Below are 8,395 nucleotides of genomic sequence, written 5' to 3'. Positions count from 1 at the left end.
AACAACCCAGCGACTACTCTCGGCTATCGTGCTGATGCTAGCACCTGGAATCGCGGTGGGCCAATTTTCGACGGTGTCCAGCATTCTCCGCACTCCGCAGAGAAAACCAATGCATCAAAATCGTCCATTATTCAAGCCGGTCCTTTTCAGGACCATCGAAATTGATTCCTCAAGAGTTAATCGGATGATTTCCAACATCGATCGAGATAACAGTGCAACCAAAAAGCAAAAGACAGAGCGTTGTTGTCAGCAATAGTGAAACTGGTCATTATTCTAATCCATCTAAAGCAAGCGGCGGTCCCGTTTTCGGTGGCGTTTATCATTCAGCACGGAGAAAACCAACACGCATTGCGTAACATGGTGAATTCATGCCATTTTGTTCCTAAAACTGTCAATTAACCAAACGGTCTTGCTCAGGAAAACCGTAAATTATTCCTTAAGATTTTGTGAATCAGCTAATTTCATTCAATCAAACGAGAAAAGTGTGGTGCAACTGAAAAGTGAAAGATTGAACACACCCATCACAGCCGGTCACTAATGGCCTAATGGTTCCACCCGGAATTTAACAACGCATTATTCTATCCGGACTATTTTGCGTAAAACATTGTTTAATCAAAACTAAGTTTAAACATTCTTCGAATTAAACTGATCGAAATTATCCTTTAGTTACTCTATCCGTTCAATGAAAATTTGCTCATTTCTCGGTTGATTAGTTGCTTGATGCGTCGGGGCGGGTCATGCAAACGAAATAACCTGGAAAGCCAGCCAAATGGGAGGAGCCTAATCTGCTAATCTAGGGGAATGAAAGCAGTGACCTCTGTTTTCTTCTGTCATTTTTATTGGATCAGTCAAAGGGAGTGGATGTTACCTCCGCAGCTGCGCACCAATCCAGCTGCGACGACTCTCGGCTATTTAGCTGATAGAACCAGGAATCTCATCCACGGCAGTAAGCGGTGACAGTTTTCGATGGCTTTCAGCATTCAGTGTGGATAATTTTCAATTGTTTTACCAAAATATTCTGTTATTTAAAAGTTCCTTTTCAGGACCAGTGAAGCAATTATTCAAATTATTGTCAAATCTAGATTTTTTTACGAAACTCCAATCAAAATTATCTAAAATTTCGTTAACTGCAGTTGAGTTGTGTCAAATACATATGGCTACGGTGGCGCTATCTGTTCATTTCATAGCGGCAATTTAAGTTATTTTAATGATTGTTGCGATCGCAATAGGATGTTTGGGAAGCTATGGCTTAACGCCTTTCAATATTATAATCATTTTATCCTTTCGACGAAAATTCGTTCAAACAACGGTTGAACATTTATCTTCAAAATGAAATAATGCTCACTTCTCAAGTGATGGCCAACCGCGCGAGTTACGGAAGGTTTAACTAATTAACATCTTATGAATTCGTTCAGTGAAATGGATCACATAACAACTTTAATCAACACATCAAACCGCCGATTTGAATTTTGCCAGCATACATTGTATAGGCATTTTATGTGATAAATCCATTATGCATTTGATTGATTGATTTGTCTTTATTAGAGAGACTTTCAGCCCTTGGCTGGTTCGTCTCTTCATTATGCATTTATTTACGAAGGTCGGACAACAATGACCCGAAAAATCAGCTGATTTAAGACTTCAAATGAAAGGGCCCATTTTAATACATAAAAGTTGGAACCTCATTTCAGCCTTTGTCCTACGTCTACATTGCGGTTATGTCTCAGACATTACCCACCCCTAGTTTTTCTTACGCTTTTGACGAGTTTGGCATTATTCCAATCAATTTGTTGGACTTGGCCCTACCTACTGCTGATGGAATCGATTGGGACCAAGGCGCTGAAGTCAAAACGTTGGGACTGACTTGGTTCCCAACGCAGACTGTTTCAAATTCCAATTCACGATCCCACCATTCGTTGAAAGACAGCATTTAACTAAACGAAACGTGCCAAGTATCGTTGCCGACTCTTCAACCCTCGAGGGTTAGAGTGCCAATACGAACCCGTGGGGTGACGCCTACAGGATCGTTATGGCCAAGACGAGAGGTGTGATGGCTCCTACAGAGCAATCTCCAGAGATGTTGGAGGGGATCATTGGAGGACTTTTTCCTCGGAAGTTACTTTCAGAATCGTGTACTAGTCTACGACACGGAGGTGGGTCGGAAGTGCTTTCACATAACCTCAGGAGTCCCGCAAGGTTCCCATGCAATTTGTGAAGCTACAAAATCTAGTACTACCTCGCCGTATATATACAAACAAGCTAAGCTTTGTGTGCAGCTGTGCTCAGACAGTGTGCAGGCAAATCGCGAGAGCTATAAAAAGTCAAGTATAACCACCGTGTATATGGTATAATCAAGCTGAGCTCTGCATGTAGCTGTGCTCAGACAGTTTACATGCTAGTTGCAAGGCTGCAAAGAATTGTATCTAATATACAAAAGCTAAGCGTTGTATGCGACTGTGCTCAGACAGTTTGTGTACAATTGGCGATAGCTGTGGTTGCGTAACAACTATTCCAATAAACCTGTATTCGAAGCGTCTAATTGTGAATAGCGGTTCTTTCTGGCAGGCTAGAGCTGAACTGTGTATGCAGCTGTGCTCAGACAGTTTGGATGCAATCTGTGAAGCTGTGGTCGTGACGAGGAAGATTTAATCATTGGATAGAAGGAGACAGACAAAAACAGCGACTCTTGTGATCATTAACACGGTGGGGTCAAAATTAAGAACATCAGCACAAAACTCAGCTGTATGGAAGTATGAATGCTCGTATAAGTGTTATTCCTTTGCTTGATTAGAGTCCGACATGCAACTGTGAATAAAGTTTAAAAAAATAAATGAAAAAATCGGCAAGGAATGCAGCTTGGGTATCTTAGCTTCCTGAAGTTGTACATATTATTATTAAATTTTAAATAATTTGCTAGTAATTTATTACTCTACGTATTCTTCATAATTCAAAGTTTGGAGTTATTTATTGTTATTATTTTTCATCTATAATTATATATTTTTTATGTTAATAGAGGTAAGTTGATTTTTCCTTTGAGCCGTACTATATCAAATTGTGATTTTTTTTTTATTATTATTTTTTTTTAATTAAGTTTTCATTTATTTATTATAGATTTATTTATTTAGTTATATAATATTTATTTATCTATTTAATATTTATCTGTTTTTTAACTTATTTGTTCACCAAATTTATTTATTATTTATTCGTGTTGAATTTGATCTGATTTCATATTTTTGGGACTCTTCCTGCTTCTCAATTCAAAAAATGGAAAAAAGAACTCTCGATTGTTTAATATGCAGGAAAGCAGAATCAGATTGTGAAAAAATGATCACCTGCATGTACTGCTTCTCAAGCTTCCACTTAAAGTGCAAAAATATTCATGCGAAAGCCAAAAAACATAATTTTCTCTGTACCTCCAAATGCGCTGAGTTTTTCCAACGTATCTTGGAAATGTCAAATACGAAATCATCAATGATATCCCAAGTTAGCACTGAACTGAAATCAACAACTGATCAAGTGGTTTCTGAAATGAGAACTATTAAAACCGAAGTTAATGCTGTTATCACCGCCGTTGAAAAATCTCAAGACTATCTTTCATCTAAGTTTGATATCATTGTGTCAGAGTTCAAAACATTGAAGGCAGAAAATGAGTATCTCAAACAGCAGATCGACGAGCTGAAACGAGATCAAACATTATTGAAAGCGTCAGTCCAAAAAATGGAGCGCTCGGTGGAAAGTGCTGATAAAGAAGCAGTTTGTAATAATGCGATGATCTTTGGCATACCATATACTTCTGGGGAAAATCTCACAGGCATGGTTCATAAAGTTTTTAGCAAAATTGATGCAAGCCTAAACGATAAGTCTCTGGTGTCTGTAACAAGACTATATAAACCAAACAAACCGAACACCATGGTTCCCATAAGAGCAGTGTTTAACTCCAAAGCTGTTAAAGAACATGTCTTGAAAAAGAAAAAAGAATTAGGAGAACTCTTATCTACATCCATCGATGAGTCACTAGTTTCTGAGGGAAAGTCTACTTTTGTAGTTATTCGCGAAGAGCTTACTCCGTCTACCGTAAAACTACTGAAAGAAATACGAGCAGTGCAGCATAAAGTTAATCTCAAATTTGTTTGGCCTGGTAAAAACGGTGATATTTACGTTAAACAAAACGAAAATTCAAAGCCTCGTGTTATTCAAAGCCATGAAGACTTTGCCTCGTTCATGGAAATGCTCGGAAAGTGATAGGGAATTTCATTTCATTTCAAATGTGTTTGTATTGATTTTAAAATATACATAATGGCGAATATAGTAAATTTATCTCATGATAATGTTGATGATTTCAATAAAAATGTGTCAAATCCAAATATGAAAAGTATTCGTTTTCTGCAATGGAATGTGAGAGGGCTCAATGTTGTTGGAAAGTTTGATGATGTATTGGAATTCATAGACAACGTATGTGTTCCTCTTGATGTTATCGTATTAGGTGAGACCATGTTGAAAGATGCGAACTGTTCTTTGTTAAATATGCGTGGTTTTAGTGCTATATTTTCATGTAGGGAAAATTCATCTGGAGGATTGGCTCTATTTATTAGGAATACAATTGACTTTCGAACTATCAAGAACGTATCTGTTGATGGTTTTCATCATATACATATTGAGTTAAAGCTTAATGGTATATTTTATGATGTCCATGGTGTTTACCGGCCTCCATCCTATGATTTTAATAGTTTCCATACTATGCTAGAAGCATGGCTTGCGGAAGCATCTCCAAGTCGCCCGTTACTTATCTTTGGGGACATAAATATACCAATGAACTTAGTAAATAATAATGTGGTCGTTAAATATAAAAATTTGTTAGAATGCTACGGTTGTCTCTGCACGAATACTCATGTTACTAGACCACTGAGTAACAATATTTTGGACCATGTAGTATGCAAACTAGATAATGCCTCTTCCATACAAAATGATACCATTTATAGCGCAGTCAGTGATCATCTTCCTGTTCTAACTAGTCTAAGTTTATCAGCCGAAGTTAACCGAGTAGAACTCAGCCAAAACATAATTGATCATGGAAAAGTGAATGTCAATTTCTCTAACTATATTTACAGCATTGGTAGAATCGATGATGTTAATACATGCCTCGAAAACATAATTGAAAATTATAACAAAATTCTTCAGGATTGTACAACCGTAAGGAAAAAATCAGTTATTATCAAAGGTACGCAGTGCCCATGGATGTCTCTAAATCTTTGGCAACTCATTAAACTTAAAAACAAATATCTAAAGAAATTCAAACGGAATCCCACTGATCAATACATTAAGTCCATGCTAGATCATCTCTCTAAAAACTAGGGGTGGGTTATGTCTGAGACATAACCGCAAGCTTGACGTAGGACAACTTTTAGCGTGTAATAAACTTTTTTGAAGCTTCTACCCTATCTGGTGAATGCAGCTATCTAGCAACAGCAAGGGTGTCTGGACGTCATTTCCGTTACGGTCGAGGATCTTGACTTCCGTGTTTGTGCGTACGAACATGGCAGATTTGAAAGAAAATTCTCAGTTGTTAATAGTTGTTTAAGTGATGATTAAACGCTGAGCTGAGAGACAGGCTCCGTTTCAGTTTGGATTTCTGCCAAGAAGAACAAAAAGAAGTAGAGAAGAAATAGAAGAAGTGTCAAGAACAGGAATGAAAATATTTGGATCTGGAATTCTCCAATAACTCTTGTGGACTATTTTTGGTGGTCCTGAAAAGGACCGTTTGATGTTTGGTGGTTCTGATGTTCCTGGGAAGGTTCTTGTGCTACCGATGATTGTTAGCGACCAGGTGTTGTTTGTGGTGAGCATTTGCTGTGTATCGTATCGAATAACGTTGCATTCCGGGCTCCGGTTTCTTGAGCGTAGCGATGTATTTCCTGTAGATTAGATGTTTGATGGTTCGGGCACTTCTACTGCGAGCACAGATAAAATTGGACGGTGATAAGAAAAATAAGAGCAATAGCGTCTACACTCTGCGCTAATGTTTTTAATGAAGGTTAAATCAATACACGAACCACCTAGGGTGGTTGCTTCATTATGAGGATTAGCTAATGTTAAATTTAAATGCTTCTTCATGAAGTTAAGGAAATCAAAATTTTCTTGTTTGGAAACGTCAATATTAAAGTCTCCAGTGACAACCATTGGTGTGTCCAGTCTAACATATCTGAACAATTTCCGCGTCATGAACAACTTCGTATTTCTTATGGTTGTTCCTGGTGAAATGTAAACCGACATTAGAAGTACTTCGGTTCCCATAACATTAACCTTTGCTGCACATATGTCTCCATAGTTGATCACTTCGGCAAACGTCTCGTCTCGATCCTCACCGAGTTGCTTGATGGGATGCGGAACAGCCACGGTTGATGCCGTTTCCTTCTGATAGATCGCGACTCCAGCCGCTCTCATACCCATTCGCTTGCACTGGGTGATGCGCTTATATCCATCAATCTCTATTGGAGAGGTAGCATCCATCCAGGTTTCATTCAGAGCGAGAAATTCTACGCTTGAAAGGATTCGATCAGTCGCTATGTCCTGCGCGTGAGCGTTCAAACTCTGTACATTGAGGCTCATCAATGTGCATGCAGAGCCGCTGTTTTCAACTACTTCACTCAGTTCATCTCCTAGTGTACGCAGTCGGTGATTACCCAAACGCAACAACTCGTTCCTTAAATCCACCATCTTTGGTGAGTTGCTACCCTTAGCATGATGAAATTTAAACGAGTTTGTGGAGTTCGTCAAGTAAAGGCCTTGAAGCATCGTAACACGTGACAAGCCAACGTACACCAATTGCTGATCTTGAGCCTTGTCATAATCATACACGACCTCGGAGAAAGTGCCACCTTGCGACTTATGAACTGTTAACGCACAGGCACTAACCACCGGAAACTGTATGCGTTTGCATTTAATGATGTTGCTTAGCTTTATGTTACCTGAACGTTTTGCAATAGGAGTCCAATCGGGTTGCAGAATTCCTGGCCTTGAATAGACAGCTGGTCGCGATTTGATCCTCAACGCAGCACCTATCGTCTCGTTGTCATACTTGAACCATAGTTTCACAACTGAGCCGTCTTCATCCTTTTCAATATATTTCAGCTCACCTATCGCACCATTCACTACGCCATCTTCTACATCGACGTTGGTTGTAATCATGTATGGCATACCAACGGAAAGGCGTAGCAAATACGGTAACCCACCGGTTTCCACGACGCTCATCTTGTAGAGCTTGATGCGAGAGCTTGCCAGTTGACCAGCGTCCTTGTATCCCGCAAAAACGTCATCCGCTATACAGTCCAGAGCATCCTGATTATGCAGTACTTCGTTGTTGTATGCTTCAACATCCGCATTCCGATGATAAAGCCTTATTGCTCCTGGTGCGTTTTGTTTACACCACTCTACAGTACGGAACCGACTTTCAATCAGTTTGGTCTCCTCAGCAGTCATTTGCTGGCCATTACCAATCTTAGTGAGTATACTGGAGAACTCTACATCTGTCTGCCGCATAACCTTAACAAGCGGTAAGAAATCCAATGCTTGCCAAAGAACAGCACCGTGAAAGGAATTACCTGTAGGCTTGTAAACAGGCCTTGCATTGATGGGTGGCAATTGTCGCAAGTCTCCACAGAATACGATGTTAATTCCGCCAAATGGATCATCATAATTGCCACTAATGTCCTGAAGACGCGCATGAATGGTGTTGAGAATATCCGCACCAATCATACTAACTTCATCGATTATGACCGCCTTAATGTTTGCAAAAGCATTGCGGTACAACTGCAGCATCTCAAAGCTGAGTTTCGAATTGGCTCGCCTTGACATAGTGATCCGAAACGCTGAATGAACGGTTGTTCCTCCTATAGCAACGGCTGCTTTTCCGGTGGAAGCACACGCCACATAGGCGTTCTTCTGCGCGTTGTGGGCTTGACTGTAGCGGTTTATCGTCTCCATTAAAATGCGCAGAGTGAATGTTTTACCGCACCCAGCAGGTCCAGTAAAGAAAATCTGCATCGGCTTGCTGCTTTCATCGTAACTGTGCAAACTGTGGATCATTTGCAGGATGAGGTCGCGCTGCTCAGCATTGGTTGTCCGCACCATTGCACAGTAATCTTCTTTCGACATGACATTAGTACGTTGCCTGATGACAGCATTCAGTGCTCCTGTGGGCAAATGTTCAATATCGTCGTTGTTGGGCTCCATGATGATCGTTCGCACAAATTCATCATTCTTCTCTGTAGCGGCATTCTCCTGCTCACCAACCTCTTCGTTCTCACAAGTACGAAGGTATTCCTCTACAGTCTGTTCCAAGTTCAGCTCGCAGTCATATTCCCTTCGTTTTCTCAAGAGATCTGCCTCGTTCATATCA

The sequence above is a fragment of the Aedes albopictus genome, chromosome 3, assembly GCF_035046485.1.
Source record: "Aedes albopictus strain Foshan chromosome 3, AalbF5, whole genome shotgun sequence".
Lineage (NCBI taxonomy): Eukaryota > Metazoa > Arthropoda > Insecta > Diptera > Culicidae > Aedes > Aedes albopictus.
The sequence above is the reverse complement of the archived record's forward strand: the minus strand, read 5'-3'. Positions refer to the sequence as shown.